The 18049-nt window shown below is 40.5% G+C and overlaps 1 protein-coding gene across 5 annotated transcripts in view; it reads left to right on the top strand.

The window, feature by feature from the left end:
* adgrb2 (adhesion G protein-coupled receptor B2) overlaps positions 1–18049 on the top strand; it is a 202170-nt gene that overhangs the window by 36693 nt on the left and 147428 nt on the right. The gene's annotated exons all lie outside the window — the stretch shown is intronic.

Here is an 18049-nt window from a genome sequence, read left to right as displayed (position 1 = left end):
GTAATGCTTCCAGTGATGGAGGAAGTGTTCCAATCCCTTGCTTAAATAAAAATACCAATTCAAAAATCTGAAAGTACTGTAATACAAGCAAAAGGTCTACATTAAAAATCCTACTTAAGCTTTATTGATGAGTCTCTTATCTATACTGCGTATCCTTTGAGGGTCGCAGGGGGATTGAGCCAATCCCAGCTGACATTGGACGAGAAGCAGGGTACACTCTAGACAGGTTGCCAATCTATCACAGGGCTGACATGTCGGTAGGTGACACTTCTGTAGGTATTATACCAATTATTAATTAATAAATGTACCCACTGGCTTAATCTTTAACTGTAAAAAATGAAAACAAAAAAGTGTCTTGAGTGAACTCGTGTTTAGTTCCTTTCTGTCTCTAAATGTTCAGGAAGAAACAATGAGTGGAAGTTCACATACAGTACAAAGGTAACGTGCATCCACTTGACGCTAATGATCCCCTCTTTCTTTTCTCACGTCCATCAGTGAATTAGAGAGTCTGCATTAGTATTTGAAACAACCCTCTCCTCAACTTTCTAAATTACACTCTGCTCTGCCCATTACTGCTGGCCCAATGGGAGCGAGGTTTGTTTAGCTCTGCTCCAGTGGGAGTGGATGTTGTTTGAAGGCCTGCCATTTCAATCAGGGTTGTTGTTCAGCCGTTGTTGTCTTTTGGGGAACCTGGCCAGGCTTGTCGCCAGGGGGACACATGTGGTTCATCACGCCTGTAATTGGATTTGATTTAGCGTTCTCCACTTTTTCCCTATGTTTAATTAGGGGACTGTGCCACAGAAGACCATGGGCGAGTGCAAAGGAAAGCAAGATAGACCTAAAGAGGGAAGGACTGACAGGGAGCTCAAAGTGAGGTTGCATGGTGATTAGTGATTTGGGAAATGTGGGCAAAGTTAATTAGTATGTATGGGTATTTGTCAGTTTACAATTAGTTTGAGACTTACACGAGGGGATGGAGGCAGTTGTATATAAGCTTTAAGTGACTGTATCTGAGACCAGTGTTTTCACCTTGTGTGCATGTGTGTGTATCAGTTGAACAGCGAGACTAAGGGAGGGGAGGGGAGTGGAGGGAGTGAAATACGCGAGTAGCTGCATCGATTATGACATGGCCTTCCTCTCAGGGGGAACCATGGTCAGGCCATTTGTTTGACAGGAAAAGAGAGGGGGAAGTCTATTAGCGTGGTGCCTTCATGGACTGATGACAGGCAGCTGCAGCGGCTGTGGCCTGGCCCACTGGGACCGACCTTTTCACCCCCCCCTTGCTGGTGGCTCAGGCAGAGGGAAAGGAGGGGAGAAAGATAGTGGGAGATGGGGCTAACAATGCTCCCAAAACCCCACGGGTGCTTTGAAGGTCAAGATCTTTGTATGCCGCCACATTTTATCTCAGGGAGGGAATAGGACAGAACGTGTGTGAGAGAAGGAGGAAAGGAGTCCGAATAATGGTTTTCACCTTCCCCTTTTTTGTATATAACTGACAGGGAAATAGAAATGGCCTGGTGAGGTGTCATTTTCCCATCTGCTATGAGATTTTCCAATTGAAAATCTGTGTTAAAGCAGCACAGTAAAGTCTGCACTTTGAAAAGCATATTACTCTATTATGTATTCTGTTAAAGTGGCAGTCACCATTTAAAGGACTTTTCCACAGAAATTCTTCTACATCTCTCACAGTACAGTGTTGTACTCAGGGTTTCTGCGGGTGGCATTCTTTTCTCTCTCGTTTAACCATGGAGGCTATGCTCATAGCTCATGTTAGTTCATCCTGTGTCCGCGCTACTTTTATGCTGCCAGTAACATGAACGGGGGTATTGACAAAACCATCCACAAGTGGCCATCAGTGCACAATACTTAAGCATCACTTCAATTTTTCAATTTAGCTGGACATTTATTGGAGCTTGAAGATGTGAGTCAGCCCAGACGCTGTTCATCCGATTCCATGAAGTCTCACTTAATAAGATCTGAATGCTTGGGCTCGTTTGACATTAAAGAAAGTGCTGCTGTCTTAATGTAATATTGGTTGAGGAGAAGCCAAATTTCAGCCTGTAAGGATATATTCATCCCTTTAAGGCTACATGTGAGGAAACAGAGTTAAATAGGCTAATGTCATCAGTTCAACAGAAAAGGTAGCTTTTTGATAAAACTTTTAAACTCCTTACATTAGATAACTGCTGTAAGTGGATAAGAAAAAAAAACATGAATGAAGTGAATTATGTAGTAAGTATTCAAGTATAAAATTCAATAGCAGCGCCCTGGTTTGATCTCCTACGAGCCATTAGTAGTCAGGAAAATGCATATTCAAGCATAAGGCTGTTGAGGGGAAAAATAAATAAATAAATAAATAAATTGAATAGTTAAATAAGGACAAACGTAACTCGATTGTGGGGGTAGTGGGTAGTGCTGTTGCCTCTCAGCAAGAAGGTTCTGGGTTTGAACCTGCTGGCTGGATGGAGTCTTTTTGTTGCACGTTCTCCCTATGCCTGCATGGGTTCTCTCCAGGTACCCCAGCTTCCTCTCACAGCTCTACATTGCCCATAGGTGTGAATATGAGCGTGAATTATTATTTGTCTCTGTATGTCGACCCTGTAATTGGCTAGTCACCTGTCCAGGGTGTACCTCTCACCCTCTGTCAGCTCGGATTGGCTCCAGCCCCCCCATGGCCCTTAAAATGATAGAGGGTATAGCAAGAGGATGGTTGAATGGATCATTTGATTTTTTTTATTGCCTTATAAAAGGCCACAAATCCTTTGTAAATGGCTTATATACTTCACACAAGAGGAGTTTTTTTTCTTCAGGTTACCTGACACTGGGAGTTTGGAACATCATATGTTAAAGCTTCATTACCAGGTGAGAGGTTGAATTGCATTGCATCAACTGACAATAAAGAGAGGCAAACAATTATTTATGGGACAATTGTGCAGATCAGGACTTACAGCATTTCGAGCAACCACAGTCAGTCAATCAGTCAAGCTCCTTGGCTTCCAAAAATTGCTAAGCGGCTTCCCTCCTGACTGTGCAGCTTTAGCCTCAAGCAAAGGCAACATGCGCTTGCTGCTTTCGCTGTCATAGATCAAATCTGGGGGCTGATTCCAACTTATTTAAATTTCCCTGCATGATTGTCCTGGCCCACACACATCACCTTGAGCCTAGTTTGAGTTAGTAGCGCCACTCCTCTTTTTTTTTTTTCCCTAGAAAATCTAATTCAGCTTTCAAAACTGCCTCGCTACTTTCCCCTGCTATCATTCTGACACTCCTCTGCTCTCCTACCGCTTCCCGCACAACTTGAGTGGCAGTGGTTTGCCCACAGCATTGCGCTGTAATCTAAGTCTGCCAGCGAATGACCATCAGAACAACATAATTACATAAGCTCGGCAGCCATCAACGCCGGCATAAGAGCATTTAACTGTACACTTCTTGGTTTGATAGGAGAGGTGAGGCTTTGCTGTAAATTTCTGTAGAATAAATGGTGCTGTGGTTGCTTGAGGCTTTTTATTTCACATCATGATTTTGTGCTGTTTGTAGCTATACAACCCTCAGGCAGCAGACTCTATATATGTATAAGCAGCAGAGAGATGGATGCCGTTTAAGCTCCGGCACTATGTGGAGCTGTGCCGTTGCAGCTGTCTTCATGTATTGCATGTGCTTGCATGTAAAAGATGAATGATTGTGTTGGAGAAAAGAGCAACAGAAAGGAGGAAAGGGAGAAAAAAAAAACCCAGTTTCTGGCCACTTCAGCAGCTGACATGTCCTTGGCTCTCCCATCTCTGTTGTTAACCGTTCCATGTGGGCTGCAGGCAGAAGGCCAAAGAGATGAATCCACCCAGAGTCCGTGACTCTTCAAACAACTGTCACTCACAGAAGTGAGATTGATTTTTGCCCCCGGGGTGCAATTTGAGATTTGAGCATAAACACAGTCATTTTCATTGCAATTCTGAAAGGTTATGTTGTCTGAAAAGGAATGACATAATGAATAAAACTGAGTACCTGTCTCGGAGCCACACGGACTAAATTGCCATGGAGTCAAGTAAAGGGCTGTTACTGAAATAGAGTGATGATTGTGCAATTTAGGTGACAGAGAAAAACACAGTGCATTTACAGGTTACTGGAGTGAAGAGAATTTTGTTCAGAAAAGAACAGTTTCAGATGATATGCTAGGGACTGATGCAGATACTTTTTTTGTGTTAACACATGTGCAAAAACTATACTCTGAGCGGCTTCCCAAGGTCATTCAGCCAAAGATAGACTCTCTCCAACATCTTAACATCAGGGTTGCTGGGATAATGCAGCAGTTTTTGCCGCCAAATTTATATTCCAGTCAGTTCTGTTCTGTTGATTGAGTTTGATTAGCTTTTGGATCAACAGGACACTGTGACATGGAAGAGTAATGAAAGTCATTTTCCCTCAAAGCTATGCCTTTTTCTTTTTTTTTTTTGCAGATCAGAAAATGGAGATGCGCGTGTATTCAAGATGTTTTATTAAAAAAAAAAAAAAGGAATGAGTTTCTTTTCAGTGAGACTGAGCCAGCCACTATAATACACACACACACACACACACACACACACACACACTCAGAAAACCATGCAGAACTTGTTAAATGATGAAAATGTTCCTATCTGCCTGAGATTTTCAACACCTGAGAAAAACTTAAAGGTGAAAAGTGAGAGATTGTTTTAATGTAATTTTATTTATTTATTTTTTGTGTAAGGCCGTGTGTGTGTGTGTGTGTGTGTGTGTGTGTGTGTGCATGTGCATGTGTGTGTGTGTGTGTGTGTGTGTGTGTGTCTAGACTTGGCTTCCCAACTCTTCTACAGCCGGGCCTGTCATAGACTGCTCCGCTCAGCATTACTGTAATATCCACTCATTCTCTTCCGATCCTTACACACAGGCATACACACATCCTTCTGCGCGCACACACACACACACACACACACATACACACTCATTCTCTCTGTTCTGTTCCTCTGGCCAATGCTGACTCAGGATCTATGGCGACCGAAGGAACAGACAAAGAGCTGACAACACCAGGTCGTTTGGCTCGTAGAGAAAGGGCTGCATCGCTTGACAAAATTTGCAGCTCAGCGGCCGTAGCGCTTTTATGAACACTCCATGAAGTGTTCTCATTTTAACATTTCCTCCTCCTGCATTCATCAGCAGCAACTAAAGATGTATTCCTCTGTCCTCTCCCCTGTCATTCAGGTATAGCGTTTCATCTATCTTGTCTTCCTTTAGCTGCTTTTATTGTTTGGGCCAGATGAAATAAAATGGAAGAAAGAGCCATTTGCTTTGTGCGAGTGACCCCAGCAGTCAGCACCTCCTTATCTCGTCATTGATTGGTTGCTGGATTAGCCACCCGCTTTGACCAGCGTGTGGTATCGACGGGCTGCCTGTCACAGTCAAGAGAGCCCTCCAAGCCAATGAATAGAGCTCAATGGCACCAGGGTGTGGGGGGGGGGTGTTGATGCCCAACGGGCAACCTGTGAACCTCAGATGGATCTTTTGGCTGTTACCACTGTGCGTCATTCTAAAGGCTGTTATCAGAGTGTGTAGGTTGCAGTTTATGGGGTTTGTTACTTTGAAACTGTGACACATGGCTCGTTACTCATTTCAAAATTAATATTGTTTAAGTTATTACTTCCCAAGAGGAGTGCATTCATCACACTACTCTGTATATTACCTCTGTGTTCCACCCTCGAAATTGGCAATTGCATCCTGTGTGACCTTCAGAAATGAGGATAATTCAGTTGCTTCACCTGTGTGTTAATGTTCAGGGAATCCAAACAGATTTAATGTCCACTTAACTAATCTTCCAGCTGATTTAGCTGTTGCGCTCGAGCTTCAAACTACAGTATGCCATAGTGAAACCGAATGCAGTTTGACTCATGTAAGCACGGATGTTTGGATGGATCACAGTTGGCAGATGATGGATAGGTAGTCCATGTGAAAATGGTTGTTATTCAGCCTCAAAACACTTGTGTAATATTGGTTATGACATCCGCTTTGGGGCATAAAACTAATTAAGTTGAAGGCCTTAATTAAATGAATCTGTAGCCACTATTACTCATAGGGAATTTGCTAGCTTGTGATTATAAATCAACAAATTGCAATCCATAATTTCTGCCATTGTCATCGGAGAAAATACAGCATTTATTAAAAAAAAAAAAAAACTGAAACACATGAAGCCATAAAAGTGGAGGAGATTGAATTAAAAACAGTGGTATTTAAGTACATGAGTCATATTGCCCCTCTATTCATGACAGAAGTGTTTAAGTGGACTCTACTATCAAATACTAAAGGTTGGTCAAGGCCAGCAGCAAAGGCTCCTAGAAATCCCTGCAGCCAGAAATGCTGCATTCAAGTGCAGCGTACAGTATTACAGGGCCACTGTCTAGAATCAAATCAGATCAAATTTAACTTTATTATGCAAATAGAAATGAAATCCATCAGGTCAGAGGTGCATACAGGGGTGAAAACAGTGCAAAAAGGTAAAGTCCATTGTGTTTTATATAGGTGTGCAAAGTGTCTACAGGCACTACAAACTGAAATCCTGACACCAGAGCACCATCAACAGAACTGACCAACTTTTTGGTGTGTTTTAGCTGCCATATTGTTTTATTCTATCCAGAACTCCCTTTTTTGTTCTTTGGATTATTGTTGTTGATTATTTGGCTTTTTTGATGATGTCTTGGGGTCTTTTAAATCTGGGATACATTTCATTGATCCTCCAACACATGTCTTGGCTAAAGATGTACAAAAATGGCCAAAAGCTTAAATCCTTTACAGGGGTTATTCCACAGGTTTACAAGTGAGATCCCATTGCATTATTAGAATTATTTTTAAAAAATCTTCTCAATCTTTTCATCCTGTTTGTTGAAAAGTTCAGTTCCAGTTACTGTTACCAAAGCTATTTTTCCATGAGTGTTTAAAATCAAATCAACAGATGGCAGTGGGATTTTAGTTATTATTGAGTTTATTTTCATTTCATCCTTAGGTAAAGACAAAAATTGCGTTCAGAATTTCATCACGGCCAAGAATGCAGTGCCATGAAGAATGTGAAACATTTCTCAGTGTGTACTTGTGTGTGTAGTAATATTAGCATGCAGTTTGGCATGCTAATATTTGTGTTCAGTTGCCTTCATTCCTGCTATTTTTAATCACATTCATCTTTTGTTCAGCATATACTACGTTAGTTTGTGGACTTTTTTCCAAGTCCTGTTTGTACGATACATAAATACAGTATTTGTGTTTTTTCTTGTGTGTCTGTGTGCATGACTTGGTGTGTATGTGTGCGTTTGCATTCATGCTATCAGCTCCTTGCGATCAGTGGTGTGTGTTTATGGGCTCTGCCTGGCTCCTGAATCACGCCGGGTCGTCAGGGCCTCTCTGGCGCACTGCTGCCAGTCTGGAGCTGGAGATAAAGTTCTGGCCTAAAGGAGAGACAGCAGGCCACATCCATCCCTCTCTCTACTTAATCCACCCTCTCTCCCTCTCATCCCCTCCCTTGTTCCCTCTCTCCATCTCACTATCTTTCCTCTTGCTTACCACCTCTCAGACCTGTGTCCTTCAATACACCACACTCTCTCTCATGGTTTCTCCCCCTCCCCTGTTTTTTTTTTCTCCTGCTGCTCCCTCCTTCTGCCCTGTCTTCCTACATTTTATTTTTATTCCTCTTTCCATCCGCCCTGCCAGACCACATCTATATCAGCCTCTCTTTCCCCCCAACCTTTCGCCATCTCTCTGTTTCACTTTCCCTCCATTTTTTCAGTGGTTGTGTTTTTTTTGGATCTTCATTGTTGCTAAGGTCTAGCTGAAAATATCCCAAATTATCCCAAATGCATATACACTTGTAAACAAAAAAAAACCATTCAGTGAAAGCTTTCAGAGCTTGAGGAGTATATTTGTTGTATATTTGCTCAGGTGATACCTTTGACATTGAAGACAGTATGTCAAAATGTTCCAGTCAATTGGAAAGGGGAAATCACACTGAGAATAGGTATTTGGTGTGGGCTCCCAAGCAGCATCTCTCCCACAAAAGCATTCGTATTTTATTGCACAGCAGCTGGTATTGAGCATAACATGTCATTTGGAAGGTTAATGACAGTTAGCTTTATGTTAGGAGATGTAAGCAAGTGATTTTCAATTTTTTTGTGTATCGCTCTCTACAAGTCTTTTTCACCACAGGGATAAGAAGACAGTGTTGTATTTTTCTAATTTAAAAGCAATGAAAAGCTTTGAAGATCACACAGAAACATTTCCACTATCACAGGGTTTGGAAACACATTTATTGCATTGATAATTGGAAAAATAGGCTCTTTTCTTGCCTGTACACCACTTTCTAAAGCATGCCATTAGTACTTAGATTGATTTTCTACCTTTCAGACTGCCATTAGGTCTTATTTATTCACCAGTATGAAAATCAACCTGCCGAAACTTGAGTTAATCCATCATGTTAAGTTTGTTTATTTGTTCATTTTTTGTGTATTGCAGAGATATTTTGTCATTTTTGTGTTCGCAGAAATATGAGATTTGAGAGGCATATGCTGAACAGCCAACATTTTAAGGCATGAAGCTGTCGCATTATCTTTTTTTTCCCTTGCCCATACATGCTCCTGTTTGGTTCCTTTACAATACATCAAGGCTTTTTTAATCGTCTTTTTCTTCTCTACCACAGTGGAGTTTGTGTGCCACGACTTTATTACTAATTCTCAGACATGGAAATAAAGAAAATGTAATGTTCAGTGTGAAATGTGCATCTTAAGAATGTTAACATAGTGTACTGACAGAGTCAGTTTTATGGTAAAAAAAAAAATGCATGTTATGCTTTTGGAAATGTTTGGCAGTAATGTTAAGTATGTGTAATTTGCAGTTAGGACATATAAAGACGCGCACAAGTGGTAAATAGACTTGTAGTGATACTGGTTCTTCATTGTGTTGGAAGGTGTTGATTTAACTTCAAGGACTTGGATGTAGCTACTTTAGGCACTCTCTCTTTTTTCTTTTTTTTTTGTATCATTGACTTAACTGACACCAACACTTCTCTCTGACTTCTTCATGAACTCAGCTCTGGCTGTGGGCAGTCTCAAGAGTTGGGAAAAAAAAATACACCCCAAGCCTTGCTTAAAATATGTAGGTTTTCCAAAAGTTATGTCTTTGAGGATAGGCTCCCCTGTGCTCGCACTCTGTTTTCTCATGCTAGAGCAAGATCACCAACTATTTGGACAGTTTTTGGGCCAATCCAGAACATATTAGAGATAAACTGATCCATACTGGGATACAATGTCAGATACAGTGCGATTGTTTAGTTTAATTTGTGAGCCAAATTTATTGTGTCTCTTTGTGTCCAAATATCCAGACACAGATTCTGTCTGTGTGAGAATGATTGTCCTCTGCCACTGTCATTAACATTTGCATTTCAATAGTCCTTGCTTGATTGAACACCAACAGCAGCATAAGTGGTTTGGCAGGGGCAATTTCCTTTTTGCTTCAAAACAAACATCCATACTTATTGATGTTTCTATTCATCAGACTCACAACTCAGACACTCTCTGTTGCTTTCATTTTGTCTGCTCGAAAATATTGCATCTATATTTCGGTTTCCATATCATATCTCTCCTTTATGTTTGTTCTATCCAGCCTCTGCTTGCTCTTTTAATACAACAGTATCAGTTTTCTAACTCTGCATATGGCAATGTCAATCTGTTGGTTGGTCCAGGCCGAAATTTCTCAGTAACTAATGAATGTGTTTCCATGAAATTTTGGCAAGAATTCATGGTCCTCATAGGATGAATCCCAATGATTTTGGTGATCCCTCAACCTTTCCTGCAGTGCCAATAGCAGCCCAGGGTTTAAGTTATTCAGTGAAATATCTCATCTCCCAGATGGATCGGCACCAAATTTGCTATTGACATTTATGGTTCCCAGAAGATGTATGGATGCCAGTATCCTAAACTAAGATGGCAAACAGAGTGGACATTTTAGCTGCTTAACATCAATATGTTACCATTCCCATTGTGAGCATGTTTGCATGCTGATTTTAGCATTTAGCTTTAAGCACTGCTCTGCCTAAGTAAATACCTAGTCTTGTTTACCACAGTGTCAGTTTTTCTTGCCTTTCCATTTGTTTCTTTTCATGTCATACTGTTGTGCTATGAGGTTACACCTTTTTGAAATGACTTGAGGACATACAGTATACACTAATGCACACATGCCTAAACACCAAATGGTGTCAGCCTTGACAAAAGGTGACATGTTTCATCTTTCCATCTGCTGTTAGCACACACCTACTTCTCCCAACAGAGATTGTGCTTTCCGACCTGACCATCCGTACACCTCCACCACCACAGTGTCAGTAAGACACTGGTGCCAGACTCCAGACAATGTCAGAGCAGATTTCATGCTCAGAGGTTGTCATTGAGTGGTGAGTGTGTGTGAAGAGGGGAGGTGTGTGTGACATCAGTCTGGCTTATATTAGTCTGCTGTGCTTGCCCATTCCCTATTGTCTTTCCAGTTACACAGTGCTGTGATTCATTTTTTTGTCATCTTCATTATCAAAACTGACCATTTAGTTTTCGTTTATTTAGTCTTACATCTCTTTTCCGTCACTTGCTCTCTATATCTGTCAGTGCACAAGGCAAGGAGAAGTAGTGAAGCAGACGAAAAAATATATCCCCGTGAAAGACAGGTCTGGATAAATAAAGAAGAGGTATACTCAGCCTACCCGAGAGGGAAAGCTGAAGGGAGACGAGGGAGGGAGGGATCCCCCCACCTTTTCAAAAGGCAGCTGTCAGGTTTTGAGAGGACAATGAACAGGGGTGAAAGAAGGTAAAAACATGGAAAAGTTGAGGTGAGGGGAAAGGTTGGGCTGGATGGGTGACAATGAGAGATAGGGACAAAGTCAGCGCTGGTGAAGGTGATGTGGATGGATGCAGCATGGCATGTACAGGGTTGAGTAGAGACACTGAGTGCAGTCTGGGTGCAAGAGTTTTGCTAAGACGTGAGCCAAATTGCAACTGTATTGCCTAAATGGCAGTCCAATCCAAATTCTATATATGGCTCTAGACATACTCATCAACGGCAGTATTTTTTTCTTCAGAGAGATTTTGCTTATCATTCTTGTTGGGTAAAAACCACATAACCCAAAAATGTCAGCTTTTCAGGAGCTAAGAAATAAGGCTTTCATTTAATTAATTAGTTTTGAAAAGGTGTCTTAAACCCAACGGCTATTTCCTCAACCTGCAGAGGAGCACAGAATCTTTCAGTAAGTGAAGACATGAAAACCAAAATTGCAATAACAAGGGTTTCTCCTGACAGCCATGATATGTCAAATTTGCTTATACTTTAATGGGCCTTAATTGTACATCACTCTGACAGGATCTGTTTTAGTCTCAGCTGTGCTCAAAATTGAAACCTTAAGGATGAGGAATAAACTCTGGGTGTACTGGTACACCCAAAAGTACTTGTCTTGATCTGACTTCATTTGAGTAACTCCTTTAGACCAGCATGACAGCTCCTCCACTCATATCTGTAATGTTACGGCCAATCAAACACAGCAGTTTTATTTACAGTACCAGCAAGCGGTGAGGTGACTAAAATTAAAGCTTTTTTTCTAGGACATCCTCCCACAAGAAATAGTGTTTTCCAGAAGTGCTGTAATCGTCTGCAATTCAGCCATTCTGGCAAAGTCATACTTTTATTCTCCAAAATCCATGTGTCAGTTCACACCTTACAGTTGTACAATATTTCTCAGTGGTTGGCAGTAAAATTTGTCAGAATGAGTTGTACCATTGTATCTACAATAAAGTAGAGCTCGGAATAAATTCACGGTAATATAAAGTGGCTTATATAATAGCATTACAACTATCATACATGCTTCAAAAGTCACCTCATATATAATGTTACTGTGCTTTATTTGCTTATTTCTTTTGAATGAAGGGTATGCCTGACAATACTGGAAATGTTTGGAAAAAAGAACTAAATTAAATATTAAACTTCCAGTTTGGATATTTGTATTTCTTTAACAAGAACATTGGCCGTTTATCCGTATTTGTTCATAATTATATTTGGCACACTCTGTTTTAGAGGAACCCTTCATCTAGTATGGGATTATGCCAACACCGTTGTACTGTATATTATGTTACTTGCGTTATTCTCATATTCATTGGTACACACCTTTGTGATTCTGTGGCAGCGCAACACATGAGCTCTCAAAAGCTCTGCAGACTTGTTAGCACTGATTTGAAAGTCATGATGTAGCTGGTGATGCTGAGGGCCCACTGTTATGTTTCTGCCTAATAACTGTGGCTTTAGTGTTTTGCTAAATCACAGTGTGGAGGAGTGTTTTGTGGGTAGTGTCCAATGGAGCATGTGTTTGTGGTATAAAATGGCACATATTAAGCTGCTAAAAAACTGTAGAGCTTTTTTCCATTTTCCAAGCAAAACAGCAAAGCTACTCTCCATTACACACTCACGATTGAAAGCAGGGTTCACTGGTTTTACTTTAAAAAACACCTTTTTCAAGACAATAACATTAAATACCAATTAAACACAACTGTGACTGAACATTTACCATGACATTTTACTCTTAATAGCCAGTCTTGTACTTTTTAGTGTTGCTCACACACCTCCTTAATTTACTTTTGTGGTCACGGTTTTCTACTTTTTGTGTCATCAAGCATTTATGTGTTTTAAATCAACTGCGAAGGAGCTACATACACAAACTATCTCTCGTACTGTATTTCCTCTGCTTTCTCAAAAACTGCTCACGATGCTGCCTTTAAAGCCCAATCGGTGATCAGTGATTAGTGTGCAGTGTGCGTGATCGCCCACTCACTCACTCACTCACTCACTCCGATCTACATGGTCCTCGTTGGAATACTGATCATGTATTTCAGCCTATGAGCATGCAATTAAATTGTAGCGCCATTTAAGTAGAAAAATTGATGTGACAAATCTGTATAAATTAAAGGTCATTATTTATTTGGATGTAGTGCTGTAACCAGCGCTGATGTGTTTAGATATTTTCTAAACTCTAAATAGATGCTCAGTCCAACAGTTAAAATTTTGATACTATTTAGAATTGTGCCTACCACGAATTTAAAAGAGTAAAATGCCTGAGGTGGTCTGCATTTACCAGACACTGAAGTAAAACTGCAATCCTACATCATCCAGACACAGCTTGAACTTGGTCAATAGCTGTGTGTTGAAGGTCAGGTCCTCTCTGTGGTTCACCTTCACAGTGGACACAATCAACCTTAACCCCTGAACCCTTAGCTGTGGTGTGACACATGTCAAACAGAGACAGGGAGAGAGGGCACAGACAAACACACACACACATACTCCACACATATACATGGAGGTTCAGGGTAAATTTGATGTTCCCTTCAAGGTCTCTGTGTATTTCTTGCTGACGTGATGGATAATCTGATGATGGAGCATGCTCAGTAGTTGAACCTGCTGATTCGATATCTCCCACAACCTACCAGTATGACTGAGACTGTGACTGAGACGCACGGGTGTATGTGTGGTGTGTTTCACTTGAAAATAAACAATTAAAATCCTGAATCCCCACAAGAAGAAAGTCTTTTATAGAAGAAATAACTATTGGACCTTCGTTGTCATAGTAACAGTCATACACAACACACGGTTAAGGTTGTGGAATGGCACCGTTTTGTTACGTTTAGGCACAAAAACTTCTTGGATAGGTTTCAGAAAAGATTGTAGTTTGGGTTAAAATACAAGTCTGTTTGAGGTTAGAGGATCTTTGTTGTCATGGTTACAATAAAAAAAAAACACGTTTGGGTTGAGGAACTGTCAAGAATAAAAGATACAACACTGACTCGGTTTCACATGCGAAATGAACAGTGGTCTACCATGTCAAAGTCTTAGTTTTGTCAACTCCCATTCAACCCACCTCCTCCTTACTTTCTTACTCAATATACTACATTACCTGAATTTGCCCTTTGCTCCCGTCATAATTACTACGGCCACTAGAGGTCGCCTGACAATAAAATGTAAGTGTAGGTCCTAATAAGCTGCCTTGCTGACTTTTTTTTTTTACATAAAGAGAGTCTCCAATGTATCCTCCCTATCATTCCACCCTTGTGAGGACATACTGTCTCCATAAAGATGTGAACAACACACTAAAGCAAACAAACACTCAAGAGTTGTAGGCCTGCACCTGCAGCGTCAGCTTTCCCTGCCTCAACTCCCCCTGTCTTCCCCTTGATACCAAGCCTGAAAAACAAGGAGAGGAAATAGAGAGAGAGGGGAGATAATGAAATAAATACCCTGCCTGGAAAGACTTCAAAGAGAGAGGGAGAGCCTGATCTACTCTAGTGTAGCTAGAGAGGGAATAGATGTTACATAAAGAGAAAAGATGGGGAGATAACAGCAGCCACACACACAATATACATTCACACAAAGGAAGACATGAACAAAGTTTGACTGTTTCTTTGCTGGATAGTTAAGAATCATATTCAGTGTTTTGAATGGTTTTGAACCGCTCATCAGAATGAATTAGTTGTATTTAATGGGTTTCTTATTAGTCTCAACACAAACTATTTATTCCACCACTTCAGCCACATACTACGAATGAAAAAGCTGTCAAAGCTGAGCAAATCACGATCCATGTTTATATCTCGTGTTGTGTGAGCATTGGTTTTCTCCTTATTATTCATATATTCATGTAATTTAACCATGCAGGCAGACAGAGGATATACCCATTTTAAAATATTCTCCGATGTTCTCGAGCCGGCGAGCATGTATGTGTGTGTTGTGGCACGTGAATGTAGTTGTCTGAAACACTGCCCTCACTCTGCGGTTGGGATTTACAACACACAGTGCGCACAGTTAAAACATAGTAGTGCGCGTTAGCATAAGCGCGTGGCCTTTATATTCACCAATATTTTGAGCAAAAATGCCTGTCTGATGGATGGTTTTCCCATCAGCTCACACACCTCCATGCATGTGCGTACACAGGAACACACACTGAAAAATACATATGGTCTTGTGCAGCCTACATAGCCTGTCAAACAAATGCGTGGGATGTGACTCAGACATACATAATCTTGCCCTTTTCACTCCATTTTCCCTTTAGCTGGAACATTTCTGGTGACACAGACTATAAATTTTTGCTTTGGCTGTTTTTTTTTTTTTATCCCTCATCCCGGGGCCACAATTACATTAAGTACACTATTGCTTTGTGTGGCATATTGTCTTTCTTTAATGAATGTCTCTCCATGCAGCCTGCTCCCTGCTCAATCAATGAGTTTTGGAACTTAAAAGCTTCTCTAATGCCCCCAAGATCCCATTCAGATGACTTAGCTTTTCATGTGAAATGACGTAACGGTATTCTTCAGTATTTTAGTCCCAAAACAAATTCAAGATCAGGTTTGCGGCTGGGGAAACCAGGCTTATTATGTGGAGTTGGGCCTGTTTACACTGGTGAGGGGGTGATCGATCACTGCTTGTATATTGCCTTGTAAGTGAATCATTTGTTTTCAAGATTTCCCCTTAATGCTGTCATAGGAGAAACAAGAATCACATTTGGGTGACATTTTTGCATGTATGTGCTCTTTGGTCAGTGTGCATGCTGGAGTTACTGTACCTGAAATAAAGAGCATATGTTTATGCAAATCTAAAAATATTCAAAGGTTGTCATTACAGATGCAGTTACATCTGAGAAGAGTAGAGAAGTTTACTGAATGTCTCAGAAAAAGTTAAAAATAAGCAAACTGCATCTATGAGAAACATGAAAAGTTTCTTTAGAAAATGGTTGGTAATTTTTTTTTAACTATTTCATTTTTTTTTTCAGCAAATCCTGTCAACAATTAATGGTCATATTTTTTAATGAGGTGAAAGTATTTTCCAGGCCAATAATTTCACATCATCATTATTTATGTGACAAATGGATTTCAGCTTCAGCAGCAAACTTTTCGGTTGAATGAGTCTGATTTCCACTTCCACAACCATTTTTTTCTTCCCCCTTTTACATTAAGCTTTTCAAACTTTATGTAACACAACTCACAGAAGAATACTCAGATTTGAAACAAGTTTCCATCTAAGTATTCTCTCTGTGTCTCTGCCTCCCTCGCCCAGTTTTTTCTCTGTCTCTGCCCTCCTTCCATACTGTACATCTGTGGTATCTTGAGGAGAAAGAAAAAAGCTGGTGTAAGCTGAAGTGTTGGCAGGGATATGCTGCAGAGGATAGCCGATCACCCTCTTCTTCAGTCTGTGATTCTCTATTTCACAATGAAACTCATATTCCCTCCAGGCCAACCACAATACTACAAGGCCTTTTCCAGCCCCTTATTGGACACCCCCCACCACCGCCACCTCACAAACACACACACACACACACACACATGTACACAGATTTATGCAGATGTATACATGTATACACATGCCAGTGTGTTTTGAGCACAAAGGTATGGTCTGCTCTGCTTTCAGTTCAATGGAATATAACTGTGCGCACATGTTTGTCACATCAGATCCTGTCCAAACACTCAACAGATGGTGACATTTAGTTTTTTTTCTCTCCTCCCCACCATGACAACAAGGTTAAGGGTGTGAAGATGCCGTAGTGGGTGTGTTGGGGTTTGCAAGGTCAGGCCTGACACATGCCTCTGCATCTGCAAATCTCTGTCCTGTGAATACATTCTGTCAGTTAATTAGCACAAATTAAGACAAACAAAAATTTGTATTTGAATGCATTATTAGTTGGGCCACAACAGGAAGATGGCTGCCTTACTCCTGGCTACTAATTAGTGGTACAGTTAAATGTGAATTAATACACAGATATTAGTGATGCACAGCATGATACTGTCTCTGAAAATAGTATAAGAGGTGTCTGAGTAACCATTTATCTGTCTGTCATGTAACCTTACTATAGGTAATGCAGGCAGTTTTTTTTAATTACCTGAATTTACCTTACTAACTCATGTTACTGTGCACACACTGTGACAAATTGTACATTTTAGTTGGAATGATCCCACTGTATTGTTATATATTGTCTTTAGACTGCCATTGTTTGTTGGGAGTGTAACAGTAACAGGTGTAGAGTTGTGGACCCCAGGAGAGTGAACTGAGATGCTTTATTGTTTTGTTTTGTTGCTGTTGATCCAAGAAGATGATTCCAAAAGAAACTGCAGCACATTTATTACCCGCAGCTGAGTGATGGGGGAACACGGCCCATCGAGAGATCAGGGTTACAGTCATATTCGCCAGTCAGCTCCCTGACCCCCACAACTGTAAGCATGAGTTAGACCTGTGTTGCTAACTTAACCTAGTTGTCTAAATATTAGTTAGTACAGTTTGACCGTGCAGCCTACTTTAAACTCTGTGTGTGAGGATAATGAGTTAAAAATGAGGTAGAGGTGTTTGACAACTGAATTCAGCTCCTGACACAGGTATTCCTGTGCTGTAGAAACAGCTCCACGTCATAAGAGTACAATCTTTGTTCCATTATTCTGTTTGCGTGGGATTGATGAGCTAAGGTGTAAACTTACTTTAATAGGGCAAAAACCATATCTTCCCTTTCATGTTTTGTTTGCTTATTTCCTTTTTTTATCTCCAGAAAAAAAAAAATACTTAAAAACATTCTCTCTCACTAAGTCCTTCACTGGGACTTTCAGAAATGCAGCACCGTACATCCAATTCATCACAGGCCTTTTAGTGGGCCTTTTGGTGAACATTTATAAAAACAACATTTATAAAAACAACACATTCACATGGGACACATTGCAAATGATCCTTTGTTCTATTTTGCACAAAACAGAAGGGAAAAAAGATAACATTTAACACAGTGTCACCGTGCAAGCCTCTTTCCACTTTATCCATTTGCTTATCCTCATCTCCAACAATCGTTTATTCATTCATGTGAAATTAATGGGCCTCATTATCAATATCTCCCTGTGAATGCAACACAGATCAATATTGAAATACAGGGTTTGGAACGTATTGAATAAACGTTATATGCCAGCAAATTGTTTTTAAAGGCTATGAGACCATCTAATAATTAGCTTAAATATTTTCCCATTGT

This window comes from Lates calcarifer, linkage group LG3, assembly GCF_001640805.2.
Source record: "Lates calcarifer isolate ASB-BC8 linkage group LG3, TLL_Latcal_v3, whole genome shotgun sequence".
Lineage (NCBI taxonomy): Eukaryota > Metazoa > Chordata > Actinopteri > Centropomidae > Lates > Lates calcarifer.
This window is presented reverse-complemented; position numbering and strand designations above follow the sequence as displayed.